Here is a 24,500-nt window from a genome sequence, read left to right as displayed (position 1 = left end):
AAGTTTCCTGCGCTTTGTTTAACAAAAACTTCAATTCCCATAAATATACTGATGCCTCCAGAAAGGTGTGAACAGATGCTTTATCTCTACATTGTGTGCATAAATGTACGTTCTGAGATGTAAATTGACCAAACTGTAGAAACAAATCATTTAAGATTTGTGCAGTGATTCATAACAGAAGCCAGTAATCAAATCTCCCTGCCACCAGCACAGCTGTTGCACAGAGTTCCTAGTTTGCCCTATTATGCAAATGTGCAATAAAACAAATACATTACTTAATTTAGCAGCTGGTTCAAAAACATTATTTTAGGTGATTTCTTTATGTTTTGTGTACTTTTGCCGTGCATGGTGGCTAACGTGAAGTGATTCAATTGTTTATGAGATGAGTGTTTCCACATAAAACATAGCCCTCAGGAAAGTCAGACTTTGAGAAAGTTATTCTGACCTTTGTCTCTAGAATCAAACACTGCAGCAAACACAGAAGGTGTGGTTCTTAGGGCCTCCACTCAAACATCCTAGGATCCTCGAATGGTTTAAACTTGAAGCTCCCTTGATCTCTATGTTCTTTAGGATGGAGGAAAATCCTGTGACAAGTGCTTAAAAACTTGCTGGATTTGGGATTTAATTTTTTTTTTAACTGAAGTTTCTTTTTAATATAAAAACAAAAATCTGGACATGAAACAGGAATTCTAATAGGAACATTTGACTATGTGTTCTGATGTATATGAAAGGTAGGATCTCATGGAATCAGTACCATTTAAATATCTGGTATATTAAAAAGTAGGAAACTTGTCTCTCATTAGCTTGAAAATTGCTTGAAAACCCACAAGCAGGTACGATGAGCTGAAAGGAGCACCTTTGTGTAGAGTAGGCAGTGACCCCACTTGTACTGGGGGACCAGTCAGGGAGGAGATGAGAAAAGGGAACAAGGGCATCAAGCACAATCAGCTACAGAGTCTTCAGCGGCTGGAGAGTAGGCAGCAGAGTAGCCCCGACTGTTTAGCCATGGAGCTAAGTAAAACAGTACTTGGAGAAGGGGAAACTAATATGTGACTGTCAAGTTTTAATTTGTCTGGAGACCGCCACCATACTTAGCACAGAAAACAGGTGAAAAGCAATATATATGCCCAGTTCGTTTTCAAGGTCTCTCAGTTAATACAGGAGCTCTCAAATCCCTTTCATTATGGGCCCATAAGACAGTTTTGAAAGGACCTTTCATTAGCTGTTTATAAATCCACCTTAACCTGTTGCCAAAGACAAAAGCTTAAAGGTGAAGAATTATCTATAGGCTTAATAATAAATATCTATTAAAAACCCAAAGAATCAACATTTAGTGCGCATTCCCTTTAGCAGGGCTTTGTGAAACATCCTTGCAGACAATGTCTCCTTTGCTCTTACTGTTTACTGATGAGGGTAGTGGGACTCAAAATGACTTGCCCAAGGTCACTGGGCATTAGGGCTGGAATGAAAGATTGACTCACAAAGCCCATGGTCCCAATTATGTTATCTTGTCTCCTAAACTAAAATTAAATTTCAATGGGAGACCTGAGGAGAAAGAGAAATTGTGGAATGTGTCCTGAGCATCACAGAAGTAACCCCACTTTTCCAAATACTCCCTGCATGTTCTACAAAGCAGGTGAGACCATAGTTAACTGAGAATTAAAACATTAATATTAAAAAAGAAAAGACATATTTAGACACTTGACTGAGGGCATGCCTTATGGAAATGTGGATTACCCAGCAGACAGACTGTATTCATTAGAGTTCTCCAGAGAAACAGTGCCAGTAGGATGTGTAAATATATGGATGAGACTTAATAAAGGAATTAGTTTACAGGATTATGGAGGCTGGCAAGTCCCAATCTGCCAGGTAGGCCCCAGACCAGAGACCCAGGAGATGCAGATGCAGGGAAATCCAAAGGCACTGTGCTGGAGAACTCCCTCCTGAACAGGCCAGTGGTTTTGTTCTCTTCAGGCCTTCAACGATTGGGTAAGGCCCACCCACATCCTAGGGGGCAATCTACTTTACTCACAGTTCACCAATTCAATATTAATCTCATCCAAATATGCCCTGCAAGTTGACACATAAAACTAACCATCGTATTGAACAAGTGTATACTTCAGATACCAGCCAAACTAGGTACATCAAAATAATTTTTGAAATTACTCAATATGAGATATTTCAGAAAAAAAACAATCATCATCAACAAAATTAAGACTTATCCTTACTTCACAGTCTAGCATTTTTAATACTTTGGTTAGATATAAAGTGGAGAGGGAAAAAAATATCTCCATAATCACCACAATATTTTAGTGCTTGGCACCTCTAAAGGACCTGCCTTCTAGTCATTGCTAGAAATTTTAGAGCATCATAATACGATTTTTTTTCTAATCCTTTAGAAATTATAATGAAGTGAACTGAATTCATTTGCCAAGTATTAGATCTTCCCACAGTATTCTTACTTTCTGTAAGGAATGTGAGGGCAACACCGTGAGATGGGCAAGAGCAGGGCACTGAGGTCGGGAAGGTTCATTTCCTGACTCTTCATTACACTTTCTATCAGTGTGATTTTCAGCAGTTACATAACTCTCTAAGCCTCCATTTCCATATCTATAAATTACAGATAATTGAGCCTATTTCCTAGTGCTATCGGGAGGATTAAAGGAGTTCAAGCATTTGGGACTCTGGGCACAGTGTCTGACATATGATAACTCAATAAACATTATTCCTGTGATAGCAAGAGGAAGGAGAAAGCAGTTCAAGTAAAAGGCATAGTTGTAGGATCAAATCTGTCCACATTTCAGTATGCAACTTTCTGCATGTTGCACATTGAATAATCTTGGTGAGGTGGCCACAGTATTAATAAAAGGATCACTGAGGAACCATCATAGATCCCACACCCTTGATTTTTGGAGACCATATGTCTCATTATATCAAGCATGTTAAAATACACTCAAATCCCATATTAAAAAAAATTTGGAAGCTGAAGAGTGCTGAAAGTTTTGTTGTTTTTTTATATAACTTCACTTTTGATTTATTTGCAACAACTAATTTGTTATTTATTGACTTGGAATTTTAGGAATTTTAGGAAATCCTTCAAAGTAAGAATATCTAAAATTTTTCTGATGATGTTGAAGTGGAAGTTTTATGGAATTTAAATTTAATATTTAATGAAGTTGTCAGTATTTTCTATGGACATTTTAATAAACATTTAAAAGTTTGATGGCAGTTTTTATTATTTTAGAGCAGTTAAGTCTCTTTAAAGTCGTAAATATTCTTGAAAGTCCTTGAAAAGTTCATAGATTCTAGAAATTTTTGTATACTGCATAATGGTTAAAACTGTCTTGTGTAAGTTTTTTCTAAAGAAAATAAAGAATGAGAGTCAGAAAGCCATGTTTTTATAAGTAGTTAAGGAGGTCTTCATAATTTTTTAATTTTAATCACAAAATTAATTTTTATGAAATTTATCTTTATTCATGAGATATTCCAAACATACAAGAAAGTATAAAAAATAGTGAAATGCATCTTATTGCTTATTGCATCTCCTGCCTTACTACTAAGTTAGTTTTCTTTCTTCCAGAAGTATAGTCATCAACTAATTTTAGTTTGGGCTCATGGTTACATTCCAGGTTAGCTGAATATAAATTTCTAGACTCCAAGTTAACTTTACTCAGCACTTTAAAGATATGTCATGTGACCTCTGTTATTTTTTTTATTAAGGTATCATTGATATACAACCTTATAAAGGTTTCACATGAGCAACATTGTGGTTACTACATTCACCCCCACGTTATCAAGTCCCCCCCCCACACCCCATTGCAGTCACTGTCCATTAGCATAGTAAGATGCTATAGAGTCACTACTTGTCTTCTCTGTGCTATACCGCCTGCCCTGTGACCCCCCCTAAGTTATGTGTGCTATGTGACTTCTATTATTGCAGCTGAAAATTTTGTTGTCAAATTGTTCTTTGACTGTGATCTGCCTGTTTGTTCTGTCTTTGGTATTCTGTATTTGGTCTATAGTGTTCCTAGGTGTGGAATGAATATGAATATATATATATATATATATATATGGGGAGAGAGGAAAATGCTGTACTTTTTATATTTGAAGATTCTAGTCATTCATCAATTCTGTTAATTTTTAGATATTTTGTTTTCAAATATTTATTTGCCTGTTTATTTTTCCTTTCTGGAATCCTATTAGTGAAATGCTGAACAACTTTATTTTATCTGTTTCTTATACTCCCTTGCAAATTTTTTGTATTTTTATTTGTCTTGCTTTTATCTGGTAATTTCCTAAAATTTATTTTACAGATTACGAATATCTCCTCACATTTATTCAATCTACTATTTAAGCCTATCTTCATTTTCTTAAATTCACTTATAAAATGTTTCATATCTACATGCTCTAATTTTATCAGTTTGAAATTTAATGGTATCTTATATTCTTGGAAATTCTTCTTTAATGTCCTTAATAATTTTAGGCATCCTTAATATTTTTTTCTTTTTGTAATTGTCAACCTATAATCATAAGTTCCTGGCCCCTGATATTCCTAGTTTTGTACTTGTGGACTTAATTTCCGGTGGGTTATAATTTGTTTTTTATAAACTCGTCCCCTCTACTCCCATCATCATGAGAATCCCTTGAAGCCTGAGTTATCAGAGAATCCTTATAGAGCAGTTTTTCATTTATTGCTGCTAGTCCCAAAGATGCCACCACAGGAGTTAATTTTAATTTTTATTTCTTGGGTGGGGGATTTCCCAGGCCAGGCACATACTGTAAATTTGAACCCCAAACCTACATAGAGCCCACAATACCCAGTGTTTTAAGGCCTCAAGAAAGACTCCTATTCACTCAATCATTAGTGAAGTCAGCAAGATTTGTTTTTGTCTCTGAGACAGTAGGCAGATTTTTTTTCTAGTCCATCCTTTCAAGTTCTTAGACTTATGTATACATCTTAGTGCAAATGCTCTGCTGTATTTGGGTCCAAAACCTCATGCTCTTTCTCTGGTGGGGAACTAAAACCCAATCTGTTATGTTAATTGGACCATGGTATTTTGTTATGACAGCCTAAGAAGACTAAGATAATCAGCCATCTTTCTGAAAATATTGAGTCTGTAAGCCCTTATTCGTTCAATGAATATTGATGAGTTTTAAGGGAAAAAAAAGTCTTGCTGCAACAACTAGGGCTCCCTAGTATGAATATTCTGTTTGAAGTTTTTCTGGATTCAGATAAACCACAGTATCTGAGAAAGTAACAGATGGTATTTTAAATCCTACTATTTCAAGTGGAACCAATACTTCAATTCGTGTTACTTTCAAATGTACCACAAGGTAAATAATCAAACTAGAAAAATGGCCAAGAACAGAATGATTTTACTTTACTGGGGACAGGGGAAGATAAACAGCTTCTATGTGAATCCAGGAGGCAATCCATAGAAGCCTAATAAAGTGAAAACTTCCACCAGTATTGAAAATGGAGTATCTTGAGGGTGTGTATATAATTAATAAAAAGATGAGGCTGTAATTATTGTGGTATATAAATTATTACCAAGAGTCTTCCAGCTAATATGAAGGACCTTTGGCCTTTATATGGCTGTAGTTAGAAATGAGGCATTCACTGCAGTAAAATATGTGGTATCCATTGCAATCTTAAGCAAATCTATTGAATGGCAGCAGTGTGACCCTTAAGCATCTTGATAAAATGTACATAACCCAGGCTCTACTATCTGTGCAGAAAAAAAACCTTAACTAATAATTTATATATTTTTGCCAAGTGACCAAAAGGCTTTAAAAGCACCTTTTTGTGTTTCAGATGCTGGTATTAATAACATTCCTTGCTAATCTGGCATTGTAAATTTCAACCAATTGTCACTGGCTGGGCCACAGATGTCTCTTCTTTTTAAACACAGAAGAGTGCAATGGAGTAAACACTGACTTCATAAAAGAGCAGAGTCAGAGTAGTAGGTTCTAGTCACTTCCATTATGAGAAATAAGCAGAGCAATTTAACAGGGGATGTGAGAGGAGATGGAAGGGGGACTAGAATCATAGTCAAGCAGATGGTGGGATGAAAACCCTATTTAAGTACACCAGACATAGAATGTAAAAGAAGCTGTTGGTCCCCAGAATACATGAGTGGCATATTGGGTTGATCCCATAATTAAGGGAGAAGACATAAGGCAGGAACATCTCAGACGAAATGTGCTCCTCCTCTACTTCACACTATAATTGTTATTTTACAGTTCTTACTCCAATACGGCTTCACAGGCAGTATGGAATATCTTCTTTCAGTATCACAAGTCAATGACTGAAGTATATGACAGATGGGACAGTCAGCTAGAGCTTCTTGCAAAGGCATTAATATTATGGCCATTACTCTATTTTGGCAAAGTCAGAAAAGCAGGGAGTTCTAAAGGGCAACATCAAAATTGGCTGATTCTAAAAGAATCCATCACTTTAAAGACATCACATACCAGATGAATTTCTGCCAGTCTTTCCCCAAACTAGTCAGTTAGTAATCAAGGAAGAAAAAGACTAAACTCCCACATCACCATCATTAACACTATCACTACACACACACACACACACACACACACACACACACACACACACACACACTCACACACTTACACTCAATGGAAGTCTAACAATTTTTTCTCCCTTCTGAAATCTTGCTCCTCATAACATCTCCAGATATTTATGTGGAAGACATGGTTAGATATCTACCTAAGATCTCCTCTTAGTATTTTTCCTTGCTAAGAGTGTCCTAATTTTGTTTGGGGCTGAGCCTGCCCTTCCCTAGGCAGTGAATCATGACTGATTAAAGGCAATTGTGGCAGTACTTTCTGATACTTTTAAAATTCCCAGGAGTGGTCATGTAAAAAGTTCTGTAGAATGAAACCTTAAGGAACTTCTGCTATATAGGTTTCTGGGAAAATATTAGCTTTCTAGGTAAAAGAAAACACATACAACTGATGTCTTCTCTGTCCTACATATCTTTTTCTGAACTCCTCATGGCAGCTGGTGCAACTGTACCATTTGTGAACATGAGAGAAAGATGAAGAGAGTTGAGGAGACGTCGATTTTAGTATCACTGAGCTACTGACCAAAACCAGAATCAGCTCATCTCTGGTCTTTAAATAATGTAGGAAAAATAAACTCCTTATTGTTTCAACAACAGTTAGTAAAAATTTCTGTTAGTTGCAGCCAAATCCATTTGTAAGTTATATAAAGTATATAACACTATCCTTTAATAAGCCCATTACCTAGTTACAACTAACAACCATGCAGTATTTTATTTTCACAATAGCTCCAAGGTGAAGGTAGTTGATCATTTCAAACCCCAGGTTTACATTCAGGGAAGCCAATACAGTGAAAGTTATTGACTTACCTTGGGCCACCCAGGTAGCACGTGGAAGAGCCAGAGTCGAACCTGTGATTGATGTCATTCTTTCTCTGTTCATTCATTCATTCATTCATTTATCTAACAGGCTTTTGAGTATCTATATAAGGCACCTCTGCACTAGGAATATGAATATTAATAATTTATGCTCTCAGGGACCCCATGGTCTAGTGAGATCATAGTCTTTGAACTCTCAGTTGAGTGGTATTTTAATTCTATCAGTCTACCTTCTTGCTGATAGCCCTAGTCATAGAGCTATTTTCTTTTTAATCCAAGTGCAGGTGATTTCAAGGATATTGGTCTAATCAGAAGATATATCTTACATTTGTTTCTAGGATGTGAATGGAAATTTACAGCATAATTTCAAAACCAGAATTGTTTCTGATCAGTTCACTCTTCTACAAAGGCAAATTTGCTAATTTTTCTCTCTAATGCTCTCCTTAGATTACTGTTGCATTAAGATAGCATGAGGCAGTAAAATGCCTAGCACTGGGAAACCAAATGCATAGTGACACATCACAGGACACAGTTCAAGACAAGGACTGAACATGTAGGTGGAGAAATTTAGGCCAAGGAGATGCTGCAAAATATGGAAAGATGCCATGCTAAAATGCTAATTTAAATTGATCAAAATATTGTAGCAAATTCAGAAGCCCTGGGAGAGTCATGAGGATATGATAATGATAGTGCCTGTAATATGAAGAGACTCAAAATAAATCATGCCAAGAGCCAAAAGACTGATAATGACAAAGAGATATTTTCAGTCAATCAATCATCCAAGCAATGACTAAAAATAGTTTCTTGAAAACCATTATGTGCTTAGAAATGTGCAAGTGCTATATAGGGAAGAGCAAGACACAAGAGAATCATAAAACATCCCCCTTTTAGTCAGTTAAGTTAGAGTTCAGTTGGGGAAAAGAGAAGATACTAACAAATATGCAAAAAGTAATGACGTTTGAATGACTTGGAATGCAATGCCAAGAGGTAAGATGCAAAAATAGTGCCTCAGAACTGGAAAGGTGGGACATATGGTAGAAAGATTTTAAGACTGGAATCAGAGACCTTAACTCCAGCTGTACCCCTACATTCTATATGACCACAAGCTTGCATTAACCTCTTTCTCCCAGGGAACAGTTAGTTGAGAAGACAAAATAATATAGAAAACCTTTTGAACTGTTAACTAGTAGACACACATTATATACTATCATTTCCAGGAGGTTGGCATAGTGGGGGAATGTTTTATGGGCAAGAAAGAGAGAGAGAATGAAAAAAAAAGAAAGGATTTACAGAGTCCAGGAAATGAGGGACACTTCCTAAGAGGGAGCTAATACAAGCAAAAATAGAGAAAGCAGGTAGAAGTCTTGAGTTCTGACTGTAACTCTGCCACTTGCTAGTTCACTGAACCTCCATTTCATCATCCACAAAATAGGGAAATATTGTCCCTTCAGTGACTCCCACAGGATCTGAGAATGAAATAAAATCACAAACATAACATCATTCTACAAAAGTATGTTCTCCTGGCTGCAAGGCTCCTTGTACTGGCTGGAGCAGATGCAGGAGCTGGAGGTTAAAGGAGGCACAGGATAATATAAAACTAGGTGACTGTTTCCAGGCAAACAAATGCCAATTCTGTATGCCATGAAGTGGTATCAGTGTGGGAGTCGGAGGTGCCCAGCACCACCAGTGCTATTTTGCCACCGTCCAATGGAACTCAACCAAGAATAGAAAAAGAGTCTCCTAACTACTAAGGTGAGATAGTTCAGCGTCTTAAATTACACAAACTACATTAGAAGAGAGACAAACACAGACGCTGAACTTCTCCACTAGCCAATCACAGCATGCAATGTGATCAACTACCCATGGGACAAGCAAAAAGGAGGTGCAGCACTGTTTGTAGAGAAATAAACAATTTATTTACTATAACTTTATTACTATAAAATTTGTTATAAATAGACTGTCTGCTTTTCATTAGCACCATGCAACAGCAATTTTAAAGAATGTCAGTGATGAAGTATTCCATTGCAAAAGAATTTCTTGATGGTCTAATTTTACACAGTCACTGAGGCCATGCTTGAGTTCTAATAGTATATATGTGACCTTCAATATTAGCATATCTTATTAGTTATTCATCAATTAACACTATTTCTACATGAAAGGTTCTTGAAAACTCCCAGTTATACTGCAGTCCCTGACACATGGGGACTCAATTACACAAGTTTGGTTCAAATTCAGTTCATAATGGTTCACTCTCCTTCAAGTTTGTTTCCAAATGCTGTGGTTCTATATATTCCTGAGTTTAAATTGTACATAAATAATGGCTGTACATGATTATAAAATGAAGAAAGAGAACATCAGTTATTCAATTCTATCATTTTAAGGTATAACTAAGTTTGTATATGTGTTTAAAATTTGCAAGAGTGAAATAGAGTATGAACCGCACATTGCTGGAAAGTGCAAATTTTAGAGCATACGTGAAATAATTTACTGAATTAGAGTAACTTATTTAAAGTTGAAATTTATTCTAAGTTGTTTAATTCTTTTTTAAAATATTAAGGATAAATCAAGAAATTAATGATTATCAATATTACATGATCATTACTGAAAGTAATTTTGTCTTATACAAGAGAAAGCTGTTAATATTGGCACACTCTGAGGTACACTCAAGGAAGAAAGAGATTCAAAAGATCCCTAAACACTGTTTTTGAAAGAAGGTTAGTTCTTTGTGTGTACTGTTGACAGACTGCACTATTGAACACTCAGCAGATTTTAATTCACAGACAATTCTACAACAAAACATGCCCTAAGAGTGGAAATACATTGTTCCTTGTCTCCCCTCCAGCCCCTTAAAACAAAATCTATGGCAATGGAAAAGTCTTCATTATTGCTACTTACACTATGAACAGAAAATACAGTGCAGTATTGAGAGATAATACAGAATTTATTCATTTTGTTTGGAAGCTATAATTATGAAGTTTAACCCGGAAACATGGGCTTAGCTATGCTTTCTGAGGCCTGAATTTAGCTGTTCTCACACACTTGTGTGGATAAGAACCATCTGGGTTATTCCCAGCTGGACAGACTCCTGTAAACACAGGACTTCTGAAGCCCATTCCCAAAGATGCCAATTTAGAAGATTTGGGGTAAAGCCTGGAATCTGTGATTTAAATGAGCACACCAATGATCCCATTTGTGTTACTCTTGGACTAAACCTTAATAAATATTGAGAAACTGAAGAAAAGTTTCAGAAAAGTGGAACCCTTTGTGTAATTTTTTCCTGTTGACTGTTAAGACTTTTCGTTCAGCAGGTCAGCATTTTTGCATAAGGGCTAAATAAACGAACACATAAATAAGGAAATAAATAAATACTACCCTTACACCCACTCCCCCCAAAAACAAGAGGACTAAATGAGCATGGTAGACAAGAAGATGAGTTCACTGTTAAGAGAGGAAATTCAGGGGTAAGAACCTGTAATATTGAAATGGGCTGAAAGTAAAGTCCCTTGCCAGATTTAAAAGGAAGAGAAGAAATTTCATCTGGAGTTTGCTATAGTTTAGATGTTGGGCTCTGCCTCCCTCAATTCATATGTTGAAATCCTAACTCCCAAAGAAAGGCTACTAGAAGGTAGGCCTTTGAGATGTGATTAGGTCACAAGAGCAGAGCCTACATGAATGACACCAGTGCCCTGCGGAAAGAAGCCCCACAGAGCTTCTAGCCTTTTCCCCCATATGAAGACACGTGAGAAGGTGCCTTCATGAGAGGGGAAGTAGGCCCTCACCAGGCAGCAAACCTGCCGGTGCCTTGATCTTCAACTGCCCAGACTCCAGAACTGTGAGAAACAAATTTTGTTGTTTTTTAAGCTACCCAGTCTCTGGCAGTTTGTTCAGGAGGCTGAAGGAAATAAGATAGAGTTTAATAAATATAATGAAATTCTGGCCTTGAATTCCATTTCTAAGAGCATTTAGAGAGGCAAAATTACATAATTTAAGAAGCTATAACTATAAACAAGAAATATAATTCTTTCTTTAAAATTTTACTTTTAGTAGTAATGATTTTCATACTTGGTGGACAGTTTAATTCAGAAATATCTATGGAGCACTCATTAGGCGCCAGGCGTGCAGATAGAACTGTTATCACTCTGAAGGAGCTTTTAGTCTAAATGCAGAGGAGGCGTAAATGCATAGAGGCTTTGCAGATTCCAAGCAGCCCAGAGAATCATCTTGTGCCTTTTGCTAGTTCAGGCCTCTCTGTGGTTTAGTGCGACAAGGTGGGGTTATGCATGGCATCTGTGTGTCACACATTTGATCATGCTTGCTGGTAAAGCATGCTGGCACATGTTTCCCAAAGGATAACATCTCTCAACTAAAATAACACTGGCACCTGGATGGAGTCCCTTGAAGGAAGTATTCACATGCCAGATTGAATATAGGAGAGCATATGCCAGAAGGGGGATGAAGAGGGTGAGGAAGTTTACTTCTTACACAGATATCAGTCCAATAAGCTCCTCTAGCTGCTTCTCAGTATTTCCTGGCTGGGATGGGGGATGTAACTGCCAGCCTCAACCACTGGACAGATTTGTGGACAGTTTCTATTAGATATCCTTTTCCTTCTTGTCACTTCTCATTTTCCCACAAGAGCCAGATGCCACTGTTACTGCCACGGGCCTCTCCCCACCTATAGTCAGGCACCAGGGAAGCAGGAGACCATCTTGTTCTTACATTACATATGTGCCCCAAGGGTGATGTACACAGCTCAGTGCGCTCTTTAGAGTTACTTCAAAGGAAAAAAATAATGTCTGTGTGTGTTGGTTGGTGATTTTAAGACATTTCACTCCTGAAAACAGAGATAACAACAAGCGACAAAAAGAAAGGTTCCCCCAGAAAACAAATATTCCCTTTTCTGCCTTTAATGATACAGAGCCTGTTCTCCCCCCTGAGGGAGCTCTTCCCTGTTCAGCTGTCACTGAGTCCCCACGGTAGGTTTTCCCTAGTAATATCTCACAGCCTAGTGTGTTTTTCTGGGGGCTGATATTTTCTTCCCTTCCAGGTTTTATCCCGTCCCATTTGTTCCTCCCACTCCAGAAAATCAGATTTGCTGGGAACATCTGGGGTTCCAGAGAGAGCTAACTTAGGGAAAGGAAGAACGCTGTGCGCTCACAGAAGCCATCCTCTACCCTCTGAGACCTGTGTCGCCCTGCGTTACTGCACTTCTGTCTCTCAGAAGCTTCACCCCAATTCCACAGTGGCAGTCCCCACCCAATAACCAAACATGACAGCATCTCAGCACTAAATTAATGAACCCATTACCTCCAAAGTCTGGTTTATGAAGCGAGTCCGAAACCGATATTTTACTTTTACAAATCACTTAAGATAGAACATTTAAGTTCAAAACATGCAAATACCCAAAAGGGCACAGAGATGAAACGCTCCCTCGTTGTGCGTTCCAGCCTTGCCCCACTGCCCTCTGCTCATTCGCAGAGGTGGGTAGAAAAGAGCCAGAAATTGCCCATAATCACGCTATGCCTTTCTACTGTACATCCAATATGTGCTGTCATTATTTCAGTTTTTGAAGCTCTCATGGCAGCATTGCCAGTGAAGATAATGGGGCCTATTATTTTCAATGAGCTCTATCAGGAGGTTTCAATGGGCCTGCTATCACTCGAACAAAGACACATTGGGAAGTAACACTGCTTTCTTGTCATCAGAATGGCTGTGAGTTTGTGTGTAGCAGAAGAACACCCCTTTTCCTTTTCAGCCCTGTGGGATTTGAAAGGGCCGAGAAAGGCAGTTAGTCTAGAAGGACACAAGCCGGACTCCTTGCAGAGTGCCCTTTGCCCTGGCCACATGTATATATACGCAGCTTCCGTTTTATAGAATCGATAAGTTCAGCAAAGGGAAGCCTGCCTTACCATTGATCTCCTATTTATAACCAGAAATACGTTCCCATGGAGAATATCTTCTGATAGAAACAAACAAAACAAAAGGAAAAATTCCTACCAACAAGAAAGTAGTTCAAATGGTCATTAAGTTTAAGGTCAATTAAGAGATTCTGCACCATTGGTTAGTTTTTCTACCCCTTTCTAGACTCTTCTTTTCCTTCCTAAACTTGAGGAGCTCTCCATTGTCTTTACATCCATAGCAACTAGAACTCAATCCTCAAGCTCCTTTTGTCTGAATATTTATAAAGTCTTAATAGTTACCTTTTATGAGACCATAATTACAAGATTACTAGTTTAACCCTTCCAAATAGTGGGCAATTTTTGGATTGGTAAAATCTATTTTTTGAGGTTTATAAATATGAGAATCTAAAAAACAAATTCAATAAAACATTTTAACTTTCGAGTGCTTATTATGTACATGCTTCTAAGTATGTTACATATTTCTGCATTTCACCCTCATAACCACCCATGGAAAAGAGCTATTCTTGTCCTCACCTGCTGATGAGGACACTGTTGAGACCCACAGAGATAAAATCACTTGAATGGTACTCAGCTAGCAAGTGCCAGAATAAGAATTGAATCCAAACAACTTCATTCCAAGGTCCATAATATGTGAGAGGCTTCTACACTTCCATTTAAAATACTAACTGATTTTCCTTTCTCTTGCTTATATTTCTCACCCCTTCCCAACCCATCCCTCCTTTCCCCTAAATATCTCCATTCAAGCAGTTAGTAGATCCTGGTTCATGTCCTCAAGTTTAACATGGTAGAAAGCAGAAATAGCCAGCCAGTTTCTGTCTCTAGTGTTTTCAAATGCTTAAATTCTATTCAATGCATTATTGTAGGTGTCTCTGGGTCAAAAATATAAAAATGGAGGCAATGTGTTTGACAGCAGAAGCACAGAAAATAAGGATTGTAGGAACATGGTGCATCTGGCTGCAGGGTTCATAGAGGAATGGGAGATGTCTTAGCCAAGTCACTCTCAACGGACATTTTCAGTGTTTTCAAAAGTTCTGTGGACACCATATCATCATTTTCAGAACATTCAGCCATCACCCCAGTGAGGCCCATCCAGTGCCCAAAGCCAGCTGGCTTGCCTTGCTGTCTGTCGCAGGGGAGCATGGCCCTCACAGGCAGCCCCCACTGCACCCACTCAAGTCCCAGTGCATGTGGTGCCCTTCTGTGCCTGCAGACCTGGCTTGGCCCTGTCCACATTATCATTATAATTTACTCTGAAATTTTCCAGAACTAAACCTGAGAGAAGGAGAGGGGATGGAAGAAAGGGAGTGGCACTAAATAGAACCAGTTTACACTCTTCTGAGTTGAACAGTGGTTGGAGACTGGCTTCATCTTTAGCTGTGTTGGGAAAAAAATACAATTAGACTCTACTATAAGCAGGAAGGAATGTTACACAACTGGTCTGACCATTTCACTTGTCATCCTAATAAATACAGAGTACTACAAGGTGAATTGACTCATGATACTACTGTCAGTGAAAAATAATTGGAAATGTTTGGAATGGCCATAGTAAAGTAGTGAAAGATCAATGTCTCCACAGTGCCACTTGACCTCTGGTTTATTTGTGGGGTCCTGGCGAACACAGATAGGAAAAGTTGTTTTACTGATCTGTGAAATAAACTGTCAAATATGCACAGTCAAATGTAGGTAAGGTTATGATATTTATGTTTACTTTCTCACTGCAAAACATTTGGGATGACAATGTCTGAAACAGTCTAGCTAAGATAATTTCCACAATGCATAAATATGCCTATAATTACTATCTACCTTTAGTTTGTCAGTAGCTTTATCTCCATTGTATTCTAGTAGTCCCTGTACTCAGTAATTCTCATCTGTGCCCAAAACATCAATAGTGCCTGCATTTTTAAGCACTTATTTTTAGGATAAAATACATTACCGTCCCCAACCCCCTACCACATGTAACACTCATACTCTAGGATCCATTTTTTGAGAAAATATGTAAGTGAATATAAATGCCCAAATACTTAGAAGTTCAAAGGGTGGAAGTCACTGATTTGTCCGTGTGGCCTGTGCTGTAATTGGTGGTTTATGCATTTGTTAAAACCACTGGACTCTAAATTTTTAAAGGAAAGACCTTGTCTTCTTAATCTTTTATGAGCAAAAGTTAAACAGTGTCTGAAATATAGTACATGCTGAATAAATGCTTCTTGAGCAAATATTCTGATTCCGCTGAGGGCAAGCTAGAGAAGAGCAAACGTGAGTGCGATCTTCGTTCTTCGGGTGGGAAGAAGCTGTGCGAGTCGGCCGCGTGAGTTTGTGGTCATGGAGGAAGAACATGATACCTATTTGGTTAATAAACATTTATATCATGCTTACTATATACTGCTTTTTATAGGCCTTTCAGAATTCGAATTATTTTATAAATATGATTAATGATTGTAATGAACCCATGAGGTATTGTTATTATTTTTATTGCCTTTACAGATGAGGTAGCTAATAAACTGAGAGCGTTATATGCCCAAGGCCACATTGTGAGTTTAACAACAAAAATATTTATTGTTACTTTTTTATGAACTATCATTATTCCATTTTGTATTTGTAGAGATAATTTGGGTTTATGATAAACTATAGGTGAAGTTGTTGATTATCTGTGATTCAAATAAAGTTTAAATGTATTTTTAAGAAAGATCACCCATTTCCCCCAAGACTCCTCTGCTGTGTAAGATCTCTTGAAAGTGGGGCCTGAGGTGCTGGAGTAAATTCCAGAATTAGTGATCTTGGACTCCAGATTTAAGATAAGTGTTTTCAACCATGACCAACTCTTTGAAGTCCACACCAATAGCTTACCAAGCAATTTAATAGATGTGGCTATTCACAAATCACTCTTGCGTGGCTATTTCAAAATGCAATTTTCCAAGGATTTTCCCAGAAATCTGCCCAACTAATTCAGTCTGTTAAAATATCAGATTATGTGAACAAGTGGAAACCTTGAAAATCAAATACTAAAAGGTAGCAATAATAACAGTTAAAGCAAAAACAGATCTGGGAGTATCAGTTGATCACAAGTTTAAAAGATGCCAGGATTATGACAAGACTTTTAAAAGGATAATGCCCTTTTATAATAAATTAATAACTTACACTGTTTTATAGTATGTGATGGGTCTACATTTGAAGTGTGGGTTTTAATTCAGGTACCTCTTTTTGAAGGAGGAAAATGACAAATTTAGGTTACTCACAAAAGGTGTTGCTAAGAAAGACAAGGAATCTCTAAACTGAAACAATTAAAGGGGTGGGAAGGGTTTGGTTTGACAAATGGAAGATTCAGAAAACTCACAGAAGTTGTCCTAGAATATTTGAAAGAGACTCTGTAGTAAAGGGTAAACATTTTCACTCAGAGTCCTGCCTTTTATCTCTGAAATATACCTTCGTCTCTCTATTTCGACTGCCTCTGATCTAAAATGCCTCCTTATTGCAATAATTTTCTAATTACTGTTCCTACATCTCATTTCATATTTCTCCCATATTAATCCTTTACAACATACCAGAATTATCTTTCCAAAACACAAATCTTACTGTGACATTTTTTGGCTTAAAAACCTCTCAGTGGCACAACAGTGCACATAGAGCAAGTGTGAATCAGTCAGCCTCACAAGCTTTCCTACTGTAACTCACATTCTTGCTCTGCTATTTCCTCTCCTGTTCCAACCTCCCAATCTTCTCTCTTTCATGATGCTTATGCTCTGGTTTCTTAGTACTAATCACTAGACTCTAAGAACTTTGGACTTCTAAACCTGTTTTCTTTTATGCACAATGTTCTTTCTCTCTGCCTGGAATTCTCCATCCCCCACCCCCACCACTACCATCCAATCCTCCAGCTAATAAAGTTCTACTTATGCTTTAGAACCAACTAAAATACATTGTCCCTTCTATGAAGCCTATGCCACTCCCCATAGTCAGGATTTAGGGCCTGCTCCTCGGCGAGACCCTAGCACTTTCTACGTAATTACCAGGTTGTACTTAGAAATTCACTTGCAAGTCTTTCCACTTTGCAAACTTTCAGCTTCTTAACTTGGTGTCTTCATGACCTGTGACAACATAGACTCTATTTTCTGTTGAGTCAATGAATGAGGAAAGTACATTGAGGGGCAACACATGAATGCAGATACTGGTTCAATACTATAATGATATTGACGATGATATTAAGAACAACAGCTACAAGGTGCCAAGAAATGTCTTGGGAACTATGCATAAACCATCTTGATCTACATAACCCTAGGTAGTAGCTTATAAATAAAGAATGTGAGATTCAAAGAGATAAAGTGGCTTGTCAGATGTCAGACAACAACTAAATGGTAGAACTGAGATTTGAAAACAAGTCTAACTCTAAAACCCATGTCTCAAACCATACAAAACCTCCAAAAACTCAGAAGTGTCCAGTTGATTCAGTGGCTTCACTGAATGTTCATTTCCAACCATTCAAAGTGAATATGTCTTTCTTAAAAAATACTTTAGAATGATAATTTCATTCTTTGGAAGATTGGACTGTACATACATATGGCACCGAGGTAAGTGTGGCTTGGAAGAGTGCCAGCCAACGCCTCTTGCTCAAATAATCCCCATCAGTGCTCTCCAGGAGACCCTGAATATTTACATTACCTAAATAAAACCAGCATAATTATAAACAAACAGAGTTTACAGACATGGTCTAGCTGTACAACCCCTGAGCAGGTTGATGCCCCAAGCCACTCCTTTAGAAAACTTGGTGAGCTCCTGCTGATGTGCAGGCTCTAAGGATTCATTCATGTTGAACATTCACTGAAAACACAAATCCTATGGGAAAAGCACAGGGATGTACAATACGAATTTTTAGGTCCTCTGCTTAATGTGGATTACATACATTCTATATCCCTCTCTTCTCACCCTCTACAGATAGCTATCTTTCTGAATCTGCTATGGATTTAATGAAGTTATTAGAACCACAGGCTCTGGCTTGTGTTCTTGACTATTTGAAAGTCTAAGAAACAATCTGAAGTGTTTACTAAAAAATCACTTACCATTTGCTTATCTCACTAGCATGGGATATATGCAGGAAGTTCAATGCACTTATCTTGCTTCTATGATTGCATCTTGCCATCTGTGGTACATCCAGGAGGACTGGAGAGGCCTGAATCTATAATGATTGTACTTTAATATTCTGGATGCTACTATAGATACCAACAGATTTGGGAGGCAACCAAAGCCTAGGGAAATGTTTGGGTAAATTCAGCTCAGTTACCTTCCTTTAGATGACTTGCCTGAAGTAGAACACCCTAAAGTTTGCAGATTTGTGTGTGATATCTTCAAAAATAGCTCTAGATGTGTGTGGCCAGCTCTGCTAAAAAAAATGGAACATCAAAGGTGACTCAGCATAGCTGAAGCAAGAAAAGTTTAATTCAGAACATAATTTGCTTTCCTTTATTTGCACACTACAGTTCTGGGGAATAAAAGCCATTATGGAATCAAAGGACAATTTGCTTTTTTGTTGTTGTTGTTCTGCACTGAATTTTTAAAAGCTTTTTTAAAAGAACATAAACAAATGAATGATACTAGATTCAGTGCAGCTTAAATCTAAGTACCCTAAGCTCTTTCCCATGATAAGCAGAAATGGATCTTGGCTCTCTGACCCCAAGCACAGTTTTGGGTGTGCTCAGTGAGACAGATCCCTTCCCTGTCTGGGGGAGGAAGTCCAGGAAGGCATGGGCAGTGATTTTCAGAGAGATGGGGCTTTTCAAAGATATTCAGTTATGAATATTTCCATCTTCTCCCACCCCCACCCCCAAAAGTGAAGTTTCTCACTGTCTCTCTGTCTCCAAAGTTCAAAGGCCATATCTGAACCTGTCAGAGAAGTTCCGGGGCCTTTCTGTGTCTTTTGGGGTGGATGAGCTCAGGAGAAACTGTATTTACACTCAAAGGAAAATAAAAGATAAAATCTAATAGAGCAAGAGAGACAGTGAATATTCTAAGAGCCAAATAAAATGTGCTTCTGTAAGAGTTTTCATAGGAAGTGGATTATATGGTGTGGACGCAAAGGTTTCTGGGGTCAGTGGCAGAATGTGAGGATGTTCGTATGAATTATGCATTAAATCCCTTGGACCTTCTTCAAGAAATATCGGTAAAAGGTGGGATTGCTTCTAATTACTTTTTGACTGCTGAGCTACTTCTCTGAATGTGACACTGCACAGCAAATAGACAATGTCAGGTCCTGGCTCTTAATAGGAATTAAAGGAGAAACTAAGTCTAAAGCCAGAGGGAGAAAATGTGTTCTGTTTATTAAATCCTTCTTGCATTGGGATGCTTCGTAGGGCCTTAATGCCCCATGAAGCCTTGGCCTTGGAGTCCTCATGGAGAACACCAAACTGGAACATGGGGAGGATTTTGAGAAAGGGTCTCTGTAGCAAAGATTTATCTCTACAATATAGGGCAGGACTCCACTGCTGGCCACTGGATAGGAGTCATTACTACCATTAAGAGATCACCTGCTTTGGTTAAGGACAAAGGGCAAGAACAATTCATGATGTGTCAGGTGTATACGAAGGGCTCAGCTCTGGGTTGAAGTTAAGAATGGTGTAAGGGGCAGTGACAACCACCCAAGAAACTTATAATCAGCCTAAGCTTATAGTCATGACTACACACAGCACACAACTAGGGCAAGAAAGAACTGGAAGAGTCAGGAAAGGCACCTTTGATGGCACTTTAACAGAGGCTTCTTCCGGGCTTCCAAGCCAGGCAGAGTCAGAGGCTGCAGCCCTTTGGAGGTCACCCACAGCTGTGGTTGTGGTGGTGGGCCTGTCAGAATGGGAGACTGACTTCCCGAACCTCAGTCAGAGCCCTGCATTTTCATTCTGTGCTGGGCACTGAAAATCATATAGTTGATTCTGCCGATGGGCGATGTTCTTATAGGAGAAATGGAGGAAGAGAGTGGATCATAGGCAGGAGGAATGGGGCTACCATGATAGAAAGAGATGCTTCCTCCTCTGTATTTATAAAGATTCCCAAATACTTTCTCAGCTCCAGACAGGAAAGACCATAAAAATAATAATAACCATTATTCCATATAATCACACTCTTTACTGAGTCTCCGGAACCCATTTGTGATTCTTTTCACTCTTGATTATTCTTCTGCTCTATTTCCCACTCTATCTACCTGTCAAGGGTAGGCTTAGGACACAGTTCTGACCAATGAGGTATCATCACAAGTCTGAGGTTTGCTTCCCCAAATCAGAAGTCAAAACCTAGTCCTCACCCTTCCTCTGCCCAAGAATGCCAACATAAGGTGAAAATTCTGTTCTTCAACCCTGAGATAGGAAATATAAAAATTAATGAATGTATGCTAAGAATGGAGGAGCTGAGGATGTAAACTGCATTAGTTCTTAGTGGCATCATTGAACCATTGTGGCAGTCCTGAATTTCCCACACTTTAACTTACTGTTTCATGTAACCAATAAAACCCTATTTAAGCCATGGTATAAAATTTTCTGTTATTTACTACCAAATGAATTCATTACTAATACACCTTTCAATTCAATTGGAATGCCATTTATTCCCCTTCTGTGTCACTGGCCATTTTCTCACTGGGCAAACATAGCTTTTCGGCTCTTACGTCTCCTTCTGAAACCCACATCTTTCTGAGTCTGGAGCAAAACATCCATTTTCTACAGGTGATACATTAATACTCAAAGTCCCATACTGTTTGCCAGATATGTCCAAGTTATGCCCATTGACTATGAAATTATAAAACCATATTTAGCCCAAATTAGTACTAGACCCTTTCAAAGTCAAGCCTCTAGGCTAGGTGAATAGTAAAATAAGCACTATGTATTTTACATTTCCACATTAATATGGTGATAAACCATGGCATAGAATGTTTTAATTTACTACTGAATCTATGTAATTTTAAAACAGCTAGTTGACAAAAAAAATATTCAAACTACCTCTCTGGGTCAATGTAAGAAAATATCAAGTTAATTGTTTTCTGAAGTTCTTCTCACATTTATAGTTAGTCAAACCAGCTTACATCTAGGATTTGACTATATCAAATATACTGGTGGTATATCAAATGTCCTCAATTAATCTTTTTTCCTTACTAATGTCAGATGTCTTAAAAACATTGCGGTATTATGAGAAGTTGTGATGTTTTTGACCCAAATGGTCCCTCTTAGTTAGGATACATTTAGCTCCCAGAACAAAATACCTAAATTAGAGTGTCTTGAACCACTGTTTAAGTATGTGATTTGTTTGCTTATCACAAATTCTGTAGGTAGGCAATTTCAGGGTTGTGTTGGCGGCTCAATGAAGTGATGAAAGACACTGGTTCTTCCCATCGCTCTAACCCTTCATTCTCTATGTTTTTGTTTTCATCCCCATATTTGTCACTTCATGGTCAGAACATGGCTACCATAGCTTCTGGCATGTCCTCTGCACCCAACAGCATCCAAGCAGAAAGAGAGGGAGAAGAGGACTGAAAAAGACAGTCTTCTCATATAAATCTCTCTTTCATTAGGGATCAAATTAATTTCCAGATGCCTCAGCAAACTTCTTCTTTAGGAAATCATCCTAGAATAATTAAGAGGTAAGAGAAGAAAAGAAATGCCATTACTGGACTAGATTAATCTTAACACATCCCTTTGAGTTAGGCATATTGCCATATGAATTCTGTTAGCAAAGGAAACTTGTATGAGGCCAAGCAGCCAATTACGAAGCTATAGACCCAGCAATGGGCCCCTCATCCACTTATCATTGGAATATTATTCATTACCTTCTACTATATGCTTATATCTTCACTGGAAGTTAACTGTCAGTAATTAATTAATTGTTGTGTAAGCCTGTGATCTTTTTACTTCTTTTAATAAGAAAGATAGTATTCACCTTAACCACTGCAACTCTAACAGACTTCAGGTGGAAATTTAAAACCATGTAATAAACAGAGTATCTTCTCACATTCATTTATTCAATAAAATTTTACTTAATAGATATTATGTAACAAGCTCTGTTCTATGTACTTAATATTTTTCAGGAAAAACAAACAAGCAAACAAAAGAGATAAAGATCCCTGCCCCCAAGGTGCTAGTGGGAGGAACAGAAAATAAATAACTATAACAATTATAAATATCTATGCACCCACATAGGAGCACCTAAATATGAAAAACAAATACTAACATAACTAAAGGGGAAGAAAGACTGCAGCCCAATAATATTAGGAGACTTTAACACACCACTTACATCAATGGACATTATCAACCAGACAGAAAATAAATAAGGAAACAGAGGCAATGAACAATACACTAGATCATATGGACTTAACAGATATATACAGAACATTCTACCCAAAAGCAGCATGATACACATTTTACTCAAGTGCACATAGAACATTCTCCAGAACATATCACATATTAGGACACAAAAAGGTCCTCAATAAATTCAAAAAGACTGAATTTGTATCAAGCATCTTTTCAGATCACAATAGTTTGAAACTACAAATAATTTCATGAAGAAAACAAAACAAAAAACCCAACAAACACAGGGAGGCTAAATAACATGCTTCTAAATAATCAGTGTGTCAGTGAACAAATCAAAGAAGAAATCAAGGAATACATGGAGACATATGACACAAAAATACAACAGTTCATAATATGTGGGATGCCACAAAAATGGTTCTAAGGGAAGTACATAGCAATACAGGCCTACCTCAAGAAGCAAGAACAATCCCAAAGAAAGAGTCTAAAACTCACAGTTAGGGAAACTAGAAAAAGAAGAAAAAGTGAAACCCAAAGTTAGTAGAAGGAACATAAAGAAGAGCAGAAATAAATAAAATAGAGAAGAATAAAAACAGTAGAAAAAATAAATGAAACCAAGAGCTGGTTCTCTGAGAAGACAGACAAACCCCTAGCCAGACTTATCAAGAAAAAAGAGTACACAAATAAACAAAATCAGAAATGAAAAAGATATAGTACCAAATGAAACTATAGAAATACAAAGAATAATTAGAGAATTCTATGAAAAATTATATGCCAATAAATAGGAAAGTCTAGAAGAAATGGACAAATTCCTAGAAATGTACACCTTCCAAGACTGGCCTAAAGAGAAGCAGAAAATCTGAACAGACCAATTACCAGTAAAACTGAATTGGTAAACAAAAATTCCCAAGGAACAAAAGTACAGGATCAGATGGCTTCACAGCTGAAGTCTACCAAACATTTAAAGAAGAGCTAAAACCTATCCTTCTTAAAGTATTCCAAAAAAACAGAAGAGGATGGAATACTTCCAAACTCACTCTATGAGGCCAACATCACTCTAATACTAACACCAAAGACACCACAAAAAAAGAAAATTATAGACCAATATCCCTGAAGAACATACATGCAAAAGTCCTCAAAAAAATGAACAAACTGAATTCAAAAATACATCAAAAGGATCACTCATCATAAAAAAATGGGATTTATTCCAGATGTGCAAAGATGGTACAGTATTCATAAATCAATCAATACCATACATCACATTAACAAAAGAAGGATACAAACCAGATGATCATCTCAACAGATGCTGAAAAGGCATTTGACAAAATTACATCCATTCATGATAAAAACGCTCAACAAAATGGATATAGTGAGTACATACCTCAACACAATAAAGGCCAAATATGGCAAACCCACAGCTAATATCATACTCAATGGCAAAAAGCTGAAAGTCTTTCCTCTAAGATCAGGAACAAAACAAGGATGCCCACTCTCACCACTTTTATTCAATATAGTACTGGAGGTGCTAGCCATGGCAATCAGAGTAAAGAAAGAGATGAAAGGCAACCATATTGGTAAGGAAAGAGTAAAACTGTTACTATTTGCAGATGACATGATACTATATATAGAAAATCCTAAAGACTCCACCAAAAACTATTAGAACTAATAACTGAATTTAGCAAAGTTGCAGGATACAAAACTAGTACATAAAAATCTGATACATTCCCATATACTAAAAATGCACTAGCAGAAAGAGAAATCAGAAAAACAACTCCATTTACAATTGTATCGGAAAGAATAAAATATCTAGGAATAAACCTAACCAAGGAGGTGAAAGACCTATACTCTGCAAAGTATAAGACACTTATGAGAGAAATGAAAAACAACACCAATAAATGGAAATCTATCCT

Source organism: Manis pentadactyla, chromosome 11 (genome assembly GCF_030020395.1).
Source record: "Manis pentadactyla isolate mManPen7 chromosome 11, mManPen7.hap1, whole genome shotgun sequence".
Classification (NCBI taxonomy): Eukaryota; Metazoa; Chordata; class Mammalia; order Pholidota; family Manidae; genus Manis; species Manis pentadactyla.
Note: the sequence above shows the minus strand (reverse complement) of the source record.